The sequence below is a fragment of the Achroia grisella genome, unplaced genomic scaffold (genome assembly GCF_030625045.1).
Source record: "Achroia grisella isolate CSIRO2021 unplaced genomic scaffold, CSIRO_AGI_Agris_v1 utg1847, whole genome shotgun sequence".
Taxonomy (NCBI): domain Eukaryota; kingdom Metazoa; phylum Arthropoda; class Insecta; order Lepidoptera; family Pyralidae; genus Achroia; species Achroia grisella.
In genome coordinates this window covers 2,279,410-2,295,236 of record NW_026712687.1, presented here as the reverse complement: position 1 = coordinate 2,295,236, position 15,827 = coordinate 2,279,410, and positions in this window count along the sequence as shown.

Here is a 15,827-nt window from a genome sequence, read left to right as displayed (position 1 = left end):
ATGTCCAACAGTGGTGATGATGATGAGGCTATATTACACTGAATATTTTTTACGTCAGTGAAATACAATAACTAATAATAGTGGTTACCTTTAAGTTACGATTTTTATATAATTTTAATCGCAAAGATGCTAACATCCTACTTGATGGTAAACGATAACCATTGCCTCTTTTAATAAATAAATAATAACCTTGAACAATAATTAACATAGCGCTATCTAGTCCCACGGTAAGCAGAGCTTGTGTTATGGGTATTAGACTACTGATATAAATACTTAGTTATTTTTTTAGTATATACATAATATACATAGAACATACTCAGACCGATACAAACAATCATACTCATGAATATAAATGTTTACACCATGCAGGGACTCGAACCTGCAACCATCGGAAGTAAAGCGGTGTACCAAACCGCTAGACCACTGAGGCCGTCAAATATTTAACTACGGACTAACTACTATAGTGTAAGAAACACTAATAATGATGACGACTTAGGCTTTGAAGCTGGCTACAGAAAGGGAAGCCCCAAGTAGCACCCGTGACTTGTGACACGGGTAGGTTTAAAAGGCCCTTTTAGAATGCATTAACACTCACCTTTACTACTTCCTGCTTCCCCCTAGGCCCAACTAAGATCGGGATAAACCCATTTCTAAATACAATTCACTTTAGTATCAAAAACACAACCGGCACGCCCTGCGCTCGTCGACTGAATGCCGTGACTTAGTCAACGAAGGAGGATTATTCAACTACCGACCTCCGTATTTATAGACCGAAATCAGTGTAGTATTGAGAAAAGTGGGAGTAACTGTTATCTTGTGATAAACAATTTAGTACGGTCTATAAATACAAGATGGCGCTATTTACAATATTTGTAATAATCTTTAGATTGGGTACTTCATTAGTACTAAACACAAACTACCTTCTTTCAATATCTTTTTTAAAATATCGTAGTTTTTCTACAGTATTGATGTGAACTCTAACAATAGTAGACCCGTAATTCTACTCATGCGTTTCAGATATTATGCATTCATATCAGAGGACTAACATGTCATGCCTCTTATCCTGTAATTTCACTAGCTGTCTGTCTTTACAACCTAAACTCAGCTTACAAAGCTAGCTGCTTGACGGCCCAATTAGGTAAAACTGAGGTACTTATTTAGACGAATTTTTACGTAAAACTAGTAAAACGCGCGTATGGTTATGTATTTAAAGGTGGTATTACAACAACCGTTTTTACTGCCCAGTCCTATTCATCAGCGATTTGATAGTGTAATTACAGTAAACAACAGATAGAGAAACACTATTTCGTATCAGTACGAATATTAATCTTGTCGTGAAATGTTTCTTGAGGAGGGTCCCGTGTCAAGATAAGGCTTCGGGCTCAGGTGGTTGAAATTATGATATTAAGCCTAGGAATTGTCATTTCAGTTTCGAGACAGAAGCAGATTCAGGGATTTGTTGTAAATGTGCAATATATTTTACAAAGTTTTAGTGTTAAATACATTGTGATAATTTAATAATAGTTTATTACAATCTATGAAATAAACATAATCAATCATTTGAGAATGTCGTCGCTTAGTGGTACTATCCGGATGTACACCCAAAAGATTGTGGGTTCAAATCTGTTTGACAAAAAGAAAATTGCGTATACCAATTCTTATTTCAGATTGACCCTTCGGTGAAGGAAGTACCGACAAAAAATCTCAAATTAAGCAAAACTATAAAAGTATCTACTCGAAGTGTTAGAAAAAAACATGACCACTACTATTAGCAGTAATTATAATAGGAATGAATAAGAAATAATGAATAATACAACAGATAATCTCACAGACAGTAAGAATTTAAAAACTCATGTTCCGGATACGCCCTCTGACCGTTTAATTGCATTGTTTAATTAGAACAATCCATTTTTGTTTATAAGAGCCGAGATTTAATGAACCATTAGTACATGGCGAGATGATTTATGTTAGGGTAATTTAACCCACTTATTACGATCACCTTTTTCTGACGAAGCATAGTACAAGAGAGTAGATCTAAGTTAATAATATACATATACACACACACAGATAAAAACAATTTTTTCTTATTGTTACCTAATTTTTATATAAAATGTAGCCTATGTGTCATTCTGATGAATAAGCAATGTTGCTGTAAAGTTGCATCTAAATCCATTCTGAAGTTTTTGTGTGAAAGAGTAATAAATAATAATAAAATAATATTATTAAGCTTAACAAGAACAAAATGGTTTTAATTTATGTTTATACTACTACTAGCTTTTGCCCGCGGCTTGGCTCGCGTTAATTTATGCCCTTAGGGGTTGAATTTATCAAAATCCATTCTTAGCGGATGCCTACGTCATAACATCTATCTGCATGTCAAATTTCAGCCCAATACGTCCAGTGGTTTGGGCTGTGCGTTGATACTATGTCAGTCAGTCACCTTTGAGTTATATATATTTAGATTTTACTACCTATTACATCTATTATTTTGTATGATTAGAAATCCTGACAGCATCCTTAAATTTGACAGTTCTTTTCCTATTTCTGTACAAAAAGCAATTACATAAATTTTGTACAATTAAGCAAAAAGGTTGCATATATATTTCTTTATTTTCTAATTGATAATACCTAATTACCTTAATTGATTCTTAGACAGTTTGTTTATAATGAAATTAACCAACCAATTCATTTGAAAATTCTTATACATATCGTATGCTAACAATAGAAGTAACGTATTCTACGGAGGCAGCAAAAAAGCTACATTATAAACCAGTAATATAGGCTATATTCTATACAGGAAACGGTGAATAGAGTTAGGCTAATTTTAAAGACGACAGATTTTATTTTGTTTGTTTGTTTTTAAAAATTATTTCTTAGAATGATATATTAACATGGGCTATATTTTATGTCAGTAGTAGAAGCCGGGATCAATTTCTAGTTGTATGTCTAGTTCTGTTTCTAGTGTATAAATCGTATGATAAATGTAGAAAAAAACTTTTTTTTTAAATTAGAATGATTTTTTTAAATGTGTATATAGAAATAAACGGACCTTAGCTCCTGGACTAGAAGCACTCAATGCTACTTATATGATCGTGAATATCAATGTACTCAAGTAATTATTATAAATCTTCTTAATAACCTTTTTAAAATATTGTTTTAGAGAAATATGTACGCGTGTATTGTATTGTATAGTACTGTTTCGTGTAACCACGGGTTTTCTGTACAAAAAATGTAATGATAGGTACTTCATACATATTACTCCAACTAGATTTCACTCGTGACTTTGTTCGGAATATATTACCGATTTAATTTATTTTTGTTAAAAATTTTAATGTGAATTTTGACGGAATAATTAAAGCTGATTTATAATGAATAAAAGGAAAATTAGGCTTGATTTGAATCTCGAAAAAAGAACAAAATATATAAATACCTTATACGGTCACCCATCAAAATTATGTCTGCAGCCGACGTTGCTTAACCTCATTAATCGTTGTACCGACTAAAACAGACTTCTAAACAACACAGAATCATCCACCGATAAGAATAATAATGATAGCGAAACTCTGGACATCTCGTAAGATTACAAGGAAACTCGGTATATCTTAACCCCGTATAATTTTTATATCTGTTTCCTGCCCCCATTGGGTGCGCACGTGATACGAATAACTGCGGTCCTGTATTACTAGCAGGATATTGACACGTCATTGTATTTCCTGCACCAATTGTTTTCTTTTTGATATTGGCATAGCTATACTATAGTTAATATATAACTGCTGGTAGGTATAGCATCTTCAATATTATAAGGCTGTACTTCGTTCACGATCAATTAATTAACGAAAATCAATTAATATTTAATTATTTACCGAAGTAGACATTATACAAAATTCACCAATTCATTTGTATCTTTGTCTCTTTGCTAGCTTCATACACATATTGATGTGAGTACGTTAAATTGAGATAAAGCATGTTTTTTTTTATGGTTGATAATGGAATGGTGCACCCGCCTGCGGTTGACGCTGGCGGGGCCACCAGTGGAGGATGATAAGATGAACATGAGGTCAGGTCAGTTAGCCCATCGTGACAAATTCACAAAGAAATTATTATGATGGTTTCCAGGGGGAACCGCGTGGGGGTCAACCTGACATGGTACATTGCTAGTAATGGGGTCATGAGTCCACATTACTAACAATACCCTTCCCCCCAGATAAAGCAAGTATGCAGCCTTGTATTACCAAACCCTATTTTTTAATTGCGATATTAGTACTTAATTTATATGGCAAAACAACGTGTGTTGGGTCAGCTGGTATATATGTAGAAATGGTTAATTGGAGTTAATTTACAACCCAAGGGTACATTTTTACCTTGCATAATAAGATAACGTATGTTAATAAACAGAGGTTTAATGTACTTGGGGTATGAATAAAGTCATTATCAGCCATTTAAATTTCGCTGTGTGGTCTAATCCGCAATTAAATCTTTACTGTTTATGTTCGTGTAGACTTTATGTTATTTGTCTTCAATTCTGTGACGGATTTTTAGATTCTCCGGTTAGGGTGAAACGGACACTATATTTTCGTAAAATAATACTTTTTTACTAGCCGTTAATAATAATAATAATATAATAATAATAATAAAGACATTTAATCGCAACATCGTCTGCTTTTTCTTTTGGTGTTAAAGATATCATCATCTGTTTCTTCCGTAGCCCATTTATTTTGTTATATATATAAATATGTTTTTCTCTTCCATTCATCCCTGTTCGCAGTCACATCGTTGTTTACTCCCTTTCTTACCATATCATCTTTCACACAGTCCATTCATCTCTTTTTCGGCCTTCCTCTCCCCTTATCTTACCATCCACATTCGTATTTAGTTGGGCGTTAAAAGTACTTGCAATTTATTTTTATGTCAAATTTTATAAAGATTCGTTTGGCCAATTAGTATTGAAAATGTAATAAATAAACATGAAAGTGTGTCCTTTCATATTAATGATTTTAGAATGGATGGATGTTAGCAAGAACTATTATTATAAGTTAAATAGATGTGAATTAACTGATATATTCAAACTACGAAACCTTTTAGACGCAAAGTTAAACAGATAAAAGCGTATATTCATAACTAAATTCCGTCCCGGAACAAATTAAACACAAGTTTTGACTTTTTATTGCAGTTCCGCTAACCTTAGGTTGAGTAGGGGCAAATGTGACAACAACTTTCAAATAAATGCGACTTGTTTGTTCCGTGTGCGCAACGTTTTTAATGATTGCCCTGCAGCATCTCGTGGGTATTCCACGCGGCTCGACTTCCCCTCGATTTAACTTGAGCCTAATTTGGGGATATGAGAGAAATGTTTGACTTTTGTTGGCGTAGGTACCACCGTAATTAGTACTGTGTCATTTAGACGTGCGATGTTTTTGTGACGAATATTGTAAAGGTACGAACAGACGAAAGATACTATTTGGAATTAAAAAAACACTGGATTTTCAACGTTAACTCCTAATAATTAAGAGTTAATAGTTTCTGAAAAAATTATTGATTAATTTGGCGATAGACCGGATAGCTGAGACTCATAAGAACCTGAAATCATTGAAAGACCCAATAGTTTTAAACTGAGATTTCAACGATATACATATTATATTCAGCAATTAAAAGGCCTAATTCTTCAATTCAGTGACGTAGAATTTGTATAAAGTCATATGGATAGATGCCTCTGTAACACCTTTTGTTTTACGTTACACCAAATTTACGTTACAAGCTATGTTTCAGTTAGAACAATGAGAAAATAGCGAAATTATACGGTGCAGAAATATCTCCATCCATCTCTTTAGTGGTCAGGCTACGCATGAAACATTTTCGTGGATTGTATGGATGACTGATAGCAGTTTCTATTCGGTATATCAATGCCATATTCATCATATAGAAAAGTGAGTAGGAAATTTGTCACCTGTTGATAATTTGACTGTAACAAAAACCATATAGCTAAGCGATGTAGTCTTATGTCTTGCCCTAATCTAAATTAAACATTTAACGAAAGAACCGATTTTTAAGTTTAATATGTAATTTTATACTGTCAGTAGACACAAAATTGTTTGCTCTACACACATAATAGATTCATAATTAAAATTCGTAATTTTGTACCATACTTTGAACATAAAATATACCGTCATCTACGTAAACCAATCAAGTGGATTTCGATTAAGTTGCACAGTGTCTGAGCGAGCAAATCCCCGTATTTCCCTGTTCCTTCATTTTTTGTTTAGTTTAAACGTGCTAAGACTGTTGTATTCTCAATGATCGATTGCATTCGACTTTCTGTTTGTATTTTTAAATTAAATTTACTTTGTTTTATATCTCAGTTATTTGTTGTATGTAGTTTCATTTATTTACATTAATTCGATATTTATTTTACCAGAAATGTATTAAAGTATTCTATTATTTGTTTACTACATATAACATAAGGCTTGTGACTATATAGCATTATCCAAATAGTTTGGGTTGTTATTACGATTTTATTACAACTAATATGTAATAATATTTGTAGCTATCAATAGTGTCGCTTTGACAAACTGCTAAAGTATTTGTATATTCCTGCTCCTGTATTGTTCTTTCCAATTTTTACTAACAATAGTTCATAAAATATAAAAATGTCAACCAAAAAACTCGCATACTGTTAGAAGACAAACTAAAGTATACAATTTTTAAAGCTACATGCACTGTTTCTGCAAATAATGCCGCTCACAAAGCAACTGATTTCAAGCCTTTGTTTTATAAGTCTAAATGTTTACTAGTCTCCCCTTTGTACCCGTCGCTACTATTGACAATTTTCTTTATAAACAGAACAATGACGAGAATCAAAGTTTTATTCAAACGGTTGATTGTCTAAATACTGTTTTTGTCTCCTGTGTTGACTTCATACTGGTATTAATTGGGTGGCGTTATTGAAGAACTTTTTCAATTAATCACGCGCCCCGTTTGGAGTTATTGACAGTTTTGCTTGGAATCTTCTGTAGAGTTTATTTTTAATACTCGCTCCAAATGATATTATGAGTTTAACCCTTTTCCTATTTTCTTGTCTTTTTTAGTACCTATAGGAGGTACAAGAGAGAGAGAGGAGGTTTTCGTAGTTTGATACTAGATGGCGTTGTTTGAATTGCTTTTACTTCTTAGACAATAGTAATAAGTACTTGAAATAAATCTATGTATATATAGTAAACCACTAGAGTTTACTATCTATATTAACTATTTACATTATTTTTATTATACACACACCGCACAGACAATCACTAATAATATTGCTCTTTTTATTTTATATTTATTTTAATTATTATTTTCACGTACCCTCAAATGGGTTAAAGCTGAAAATCAGTGTTCTGTTCCTTGAACAATGTTCCACGCTGAGTTTCGACCTTTTTGTATTGCTACAGATCACACATAATAACACAATTTTATAAATCTTATGTTGAATTATGTACATGTTGTGTGTGATTAGTAATAAACAAATAAACGATATATCTATCTATATATCGATTTCCACCCTAAAATTTGTATGTTCAAATCTGGTAGACATTAAAAAAAACTATGTATCAATTTATATTTTTGAACGACTCTCCGATGAAGGAAACACTGATAACGAAACAAAAGTTAATGATAACACGTGTCAGGTGACGATTACCACTTATCAAGGTGGACGGTCAACTTGTTTGTCTTTTTTTCATTCATTCATCATCATCATCATTTTTCAGCCCGGAAGACGTCTACTGCTGAACAAAGGCTTACTCCAAAAATCTCCACAACGATCGGCATCTTAAATACTATGCACAAAAACTACAAAAATAGCTCGAAACGTAAAGATTATTTTTTATATATAGTTCGAATATTAGTTAATTAAAAGACGATATTTATAGGAGGTTAATTTATTATTACTACAGTGGACGAACTAAATGTAAAATACAAAAGTGTACATTACGGAGTTTACAATGGAGATATTTCATTCAACTTCCCAGTACAAACAGTGTATTTGTCTTTTTTCTTATTAGTGATCGAACTCGGGCTATTCAATAGTTTGTGCCATTTTTAATCTTTTGTTCATTCTGTGTTTTGCGGAGAATGTACATCGCGCAGCCTTTTTTTAAGCCGGCTACACAGTTTGACATCCATTGAATGTTGTATATAAAGTTAGGCAGTTATTAATGATCCCGACGCGGCCCATTTTAATCGGAATATAAATTATAGTTGACAAAAAAGTATTTTATGTATCACTAACAAGGTTACTTGTCTGTTGAATTGATAGGATCTGGGGCATGTCATTTATGTTGTTTTTGCATGTCCCAATTGATAGCTGGTTGGTATGTTAGATTTTATTTGTAAGTTTATTGTGTATTGAAGTCATACTAATGGGTAACAGCGACTTCGTTTGCTTTCTTTGAGATAAAAGATTCAAATTCACATTACATTTAATTAAATTCGAATCAGCTGTTTAATCGTGAAAGATAACAAATAGATACATTTTCGCATTTATATGTAATATTAGGATGTATACGTATGGTATGATTTTTAGGTGGTTATAATTATGATTGTAAATGATTCTTTCGTGAAGGATATATATTGATGATATGTACAAGATCACACTCATATTTTAAGCTCCGACGAACAAAGTCGAACTTTATAATCTACATACACTTTTAGATAGACATGTTGTTAACAACATGTCTATCTATTCGTGTATGTATAGGTATGTTATAAATAAATGTATAGTATAATAATATACAAATGACTGTACCGATTTTGGTGTAGTTCATATGATCGAGATGGTTCTCAACTGTAATTTATAAAAAAACTAGCTTTTGCCCGCGGCTCGCTCGTATTGATTTATCCCCTTAGGGGTAGAATTTATCAAAAATTTTTCTTAGGTCTACGTCATAGTAGCTTTATGCATGCAAAGTCTCAGCCCGATCGGTTTAAAATTGACAAAGTTTCATACAAACATTCATTCCCTATTTTATCCCCTTGGGGGTAGAATTAATCAAAATTCTTTCTTAGCGGATGTCTACGTCATAACATCTATCTGCATGCCAAATTTCAGCTCGATCCGTCCAGTAGTTTGGTTTGTGCGTTGATAGATCACTATGTCAGACATTTTTGAGTTATATATATTTAGATTGTAAAGGCGGATACATATAGTATTATCAGCTCATTTTCTAGTTCACTAAAAAGTGATGTGGGGTTTTATAAATTTTAAAATAATTGGAAATACTTAAATCTAAATTAAAAAGTGGGTAACAACTAAAAAAGAAGTTAACTAAGTAAATAAGCAAGTAAATAAATATCTCTTGAAGAGCTTCCATGAAAACTTAATTAATATATTAAAATATCGGCTGCTAAAAAACGTAAGGTTAAATGTGGGAATTCTTAAACCGAAAAAGGGCTAAATAATAGGCCGAAGGAAAGATTAAAAACCGCCCTATAGCGAACAAAAGGGTCTATAGGGGCTGCTATTTAGGGGTTAATTGTATTAATTATGTTGTAGATTACTTGTAAACAAATCCGTAAAACGAAATGGCTGTTAATTTTTTCGGGAGTTCATTTTTCTTTAATAAATATTATTTTTACACAAATAAATCTCAATAAATTATTGGAGTTTCTTTTTATATTCATGACAGCAATGAACAATGAGTGTTTTAAGAACAAGAGTGTTTAATCTTTATATTCACGGTAGGTTCTTTAGAGGCTACAGAGGTATAAATCGGTTAGCATTACATAGGTATATTTATTAAAAACTAGGGAATCTCGGGAGGAAATAAGTTTAATTCACTTGATCTAAATCCGCCTTTATTCTGCAGAAAATAGCAACATATTCAAATCCATATATAGATAATTCCATCCTAATATTAGAACTGCGAAGATGCGTTTGTCTTCCTGACCATTTATTTTATATATTATGTACATGTTTTATTATATATATCAGTATGTGTGTATTTGTTTTAAATACATATGTATTTAAAACAAATTGTATTTGATATGTATTTTTATTATATTTTTACTATTACTTAAATAAATTAAATACTTTAATTAAGACAACTCAACTACTGGGAGAAAATGCCTTAAAATATTAAGTCACACGCAACATACAAATACATACAAGCACCATTTTTATTTGTATATTAAAACTTTAATAAATAAAAAATAATCATTTACACTACAAAGTGAAAAGTGAAAATTGCATATCATAAGAAGACTTAATAACTTAAAAAATATACTAACGCACAATTCCCCAATAAATGTACAGTGAAATGATTTCAAGCTTATTTCTATGCAAATTCACTTATCGCGCCCTCGCAATAACGTAATCCCTATACGTCATGCGAGGACTGTGGTACAGGAATACCACACAAATTACGTGAATTACACAATTTTGTTTTATGTAAATATCAACAGGTAAAATTAAGACCCATTTTGTTTTTTCTTTATTAGCACCCTGTTATCTGTTTGATTTGGTCAGTATATACTAACTAGCTGTAACCGCGACTTCATCCGTTTTAAGTAGTTTACTTTAGTACCTTGATCAAATAAAAAAAAACTATTTAGTAATCTAACCCAATAAAAGCGAAATGAAAAAGTTTTATCGTTCTAGCTTCAAAAATGAAGATACTTCCATACATCATTTACCTTTCAATCCCTTAGAACCCTTTTTCTTTATTTACATTAATTCAATAGCTTAATAAATAAGTTTCAAGCTTCTAGCTTTAAAAACGATACTTCCATACAACCATCCAATTCACCAGTAATTCATTATGATGGTTTCCAGGGGAATCACGTGGAGGTCAACCTGACATAGTAGATTGTTAGCAACGGGTTCAATAGTCCGTTATTACTAACAATGCCCTTCTCCCAGAGATGAAAGTGTGTGCTGATATTTTACAATATAATTCTTTAAGCCCCATTTCATAAAGTAGAGACGCGTGGTGCATGATACAAATACGAGCGCGTAGTATAATGGAAATGTTTAGTGTGAAAACGCCTACGTGTTATGAAAGCAAGTCTAGTCTACCGTCGCTATTGTGCGACTCAATCCTGAGACCGTTTCAAGAGCAAACAGCATGCACGCGAGGTGCAGTCGCCGAGAAAACTCATTATAATTAACTAGCAGTTATTCGCGACTTTCAATTTTTCATCCCTTGTTTCATCCCCTGTTTCGTCCCTTGGTTCATCCCTTTTCATTATATTTTGTATTATTAAACATGCTCTCCTCCTCCTCATACTGAAGTTCAGACAAAACTGAAACGAACAAAAACAGAAAATGTTTTCAGTAGATCGAAGAAAAAATACACTTTCGCTTTTAATATTAGTGTGAATATTAAAACAAATCAATAAATCAGAACCATGTACACATATAAAAGTTTAATAGTGAACAAGACTAAACGATTCTAGCATATTTGTGTTATTTTTATGTATTAATGGAATTCGGTGGTAATAATTTCGTCACCTACTCTTCACTCCGCATTAAAGTCGCTGGTACAGGGCGTTTACAAATATACCTCCGCCGATGCCTATTATCTAATCACTTTTGTGTACACGAAAAAATAAATAAAATATAAAATTGTCCCTATACTCACCCCAAATACACCAAAATATCCGCCAATTTGCCCCAAGTTTTTAATATGACCGCTGTTCGTTCCCGCGATCGAATCTATCACTCCTGTTGCGCGCCGCGTCCGCCAGAGGGCAGGATTTTATCATATCCGCAACATTAAGACTTTATAGGGACGTACATGTACATTTATAGTGTAGGTGTGTTGTGGTATGTTAAAGGTGTAGTGCCGCGAAAAATGACAATAATTGCAGGTAAATTACACAATATTTTTTCTATTCTATTCTAGTTCTTATATTAAACCTATATTTGTCCATTCCGTAAAGAAAAACTAATAAATATTTTTTTAACATATAGATGTCTACAACCAATATTATAGTTAGGTAATAAAAAGAATAATATACAGCCTACTTAATCTACACTGACAAAACGGATTACAGTTTCTTGTTTATATTTATTCTATAACACTATGTATTTATACTCTGTTCCAACAATCTCAGCACATCGTAAATACGAAAGTGTAATGCTGACACTATGTAGTCTTACGTCATCATCACATTTATTACCTGATTAAGTAATATAAGACTTTAAATATATAATAATTAAAACACTTTTCTATTGGTATGTATCATCATACATTCTAGTCACTGCATGTTTATATCAACAGATACGTTAGAGCAGAACTATGCAACGACTGTGCTTAGCAAACACAGCGCTTAGCATCGCTTATGTGCTGTAAAGTAGTACTATAATATATTTAACTAAGGTAAGGTGGATTGTTACATGAATATCGCTGTATTGTAACAACTTCAATATGAAATAAACGTGATTATACCTTGACTTTGAATACTACTAACGCACAACGGTCCAGATGATGCGTAATAGAGTCCATATTACAAGTCTGTTATATAAGACTAGCTGACCCCACTAACTCCATTCTGCCTCAGAATTAATTAATGTGTATTTAGAAGTTTAGTTAGGCAATAATTTCTAAACGCATCTTGTTTGAAAAGAATGAACAGCTTGTATGTGAAAATTGTTTTATGCTTAACTATTTTTCATTGCTAGCAATGTATCATGTCAGGTTGACCTCCACGCGGTTCCCTCTGGAAACCATCATGGTGAATCCTGATGAATTTGTCACGATAAGGCTAACTGGCCTGACCTAGTGCTCATCTTATCGTCCTCCACGCCAGCGAGAACCGTTAGCGCAGGCGCGTGTACCATTACATAAAAAAAATTACACAAGTAATTTATTAAAGCATAGATATAATATGAATATAATTACTATCAGCATCAACAAACAAACAAACTTACTATAATTTATAGAATTACTGATGTTCACGTAACTGTATCTCATACTTTTATATGAAAACAAATAAACAATACAGCATCGGGTAATTAGCAAGGTGGAGATTGGGCGGCGTTGTGAGTTATGACAAATGTAGACAGATGCGTTGTACTCCTTGTTTACTGTCTACACAACCAGGAGCTGCGAAGAAATTATTAAACAGAAGATGATATATATTTGTGAAAAAGTATTTGGTCAGAGAGAGAGAAGTAAGAGCAGGTACAAAACAATATATAATAGAATATATTTTTTAGAATATATGGTTATATATAATAGAATATATGGTTTTAAATATTTATTCTCATTAAAAATTACAAATAATTCACTTAACATGTGCACTAAAAGTATAAACTTGTACAAAATTAAATATTAGTGGAAATATAAAAAAAAAAGTAAATAAATATATTGCAGACAGTGTAGTAGCAAAATCTAAGCAACAACTACCCGCACAAATGATAACATTTATTGGTTGGCTTACTTCAAATTTCAATATCCTTGAATTCACACAGCGCGATATAGTTGCAAGGTAAGCAGAGCTTGTGTGTGTTATGGGTACTAGTCAACTGATATAAATACATAAAATACATAGATGAATTATTCTTTTCAATTTGGCGCAGGCAGGTTATACCTGTTATATAAGTTATAACTTTTTATATGGTATCATCAACCATAATATAAAAGAAAAATACTAATATTGGGTTAGTACTGGTATAGTGGTTAGGCACACCGCCATACTTCGGATGATCGCAGGTTCGATTCCTCCACGGTACAAACATTTGTATTCAAGAGTATGACCATTCTGACTGTATCGGTCTGGGTGTTTTCTATATGTATTTATTTGCAATAAATATCTATATATTTATATCAGTTGTCTAGTACTCATATTACAAACTCTACTTAGCTCGGGACTAGATGGTTCTGAATTGTTCTAAGTTAATATAATTTTTATTCCTCAACTAAGAGATAACAATATCTGACACAACTATATCCATAAAGCTGCTATTATTTTTATTATTGCCTACATATCCTGAACAGAACCCATTCTTTCCTTCATCCTCGTCCCACATAAGCCGCCTACTTCAAATTCCCGGCGAGTAATAAAAGTAAACAACCCGGCATTGCTTTAATTTCCTCGCAACCATTACCTAACGTACGTTATCTTGTACGCGCTGCGAACAATAATTCGAGAAATGAAATTATAGCTCGAGGCTTCTCTGCGTTGCTGGTTAAATTGAAGTTTATTATTATTACCATTATTATAATATTTCAGGTAAAAAATTTCTTTATAACTAATATGGCTGGCAACGGCAGGATATCTAATTTAAAGATTAAATAAATAACTAAATCCTCTGCCATGCTAATATAATTGTATATAACACAAATATAGAATTAAACAAATCATAATTCAAAATAAGAACAGTCATATAAATAGAGGTCTGTCAACAAACATTACTAAAAGTGGAAAAACAAAGTAACAAAGGAGCCGCCTCGTAACCTACTGAAGAATGAAAAGAAAGAAAATCGTATATTGACAACCATTGCATTGATATATTCATATAACACAATTATACATTAAGATACTTCTCATCAGGTGAGCCTTATATTCTCAGGTGAGGCTCACCTGATCTTTGCCATTCAAATACAGAAATCTTTTGTCATCTCGATGTATAGACTAAATTTTTTTCTGAATGAAAAAGGCAAAGGGCAAAGTCATACAGCCTAATATTCTGTCATATTCAGACGAATAATAATTCGAGAACTGCAATTATACTCTTAAAGCTTTGCTGTGTTCCTGCTTAAATTAAAATTTATAACATTTCAAATAAAAATCCACATTATCCAAGATAGGGAAAAGGTAAAGGGACAAAGCCAAATAGCGTAATCTTTTGTCATTTCAATGTTAACACTAAAACGTTTTTTCTGTATGATATAGGGAAAAGGAAGAAACTTATACTGCTTAATTTTCTGTCATTTTCACAGAAAAAAATGTCAAGACAAACGTCATAAGCCCAGCTATATTAGTGGCTGAAATTAATTATTCAAAATACCTGTAATATCAATGGAGCTATGCAATCTTCTATTATTTTCAGGTGACCATTAATGCTTAAACTTAGTATTTAGTAATATAGTCAATGGGGTCTTAATAGGAATAATTATATGATAAATAAGGATATTTACCTTTTCTACAATGTTTTAATAGACATAATCCCACTGGCTGTGAAGTACAGTGATATCAATGACGGTATATCTCAGCAGTTTGTTTAAAAACTGGCGATACACAGAACGGACAGATTATTGACAGATGCTACCGAACTTTGTTTAAAAACGTACATAAAATTATTCATAAATATGACCAATAATTTAAAAAATAATATTGTACCTATAGACTTTGCTAAGTTGCAGATTGAATACCATGTTAATTATTATAAATAAAAAAATATATTCTTACTATTCAAAGTCAATTTCTAACTTAAAATTATTTATTAACATTGGACCTATCGGCCTCTTGTGAATGTAATATTTTTATGACTATCTCTACAGTCCAGTTCGGCTAGCTACTTCAGTTGAGAAGAACTTCAGGTAGCAAGAAACTCAACTGGTACATTTAATCCTTAAATATTATATAGCATTTAAATAACGGATATGTCTAACATATTTAAAATATAAAATCACTTGTCTGAATACCTAACGCGATATAAGGTTGTATACCAAATTATCATTTATTTTAACCAAATCTATCCCCCGTCCAATTAAACGAGAACGAGAAATAAATTTCGGCGGTCTGAATCAAGGTTAAAACCCCTAGCATTGCTCTCAGACTAAAGTAGTATCCGTCAGGCGCGAGTTAGGCTTCAACCTTTCCATAAGTCCTTCTGCGGGTTTGGAGTG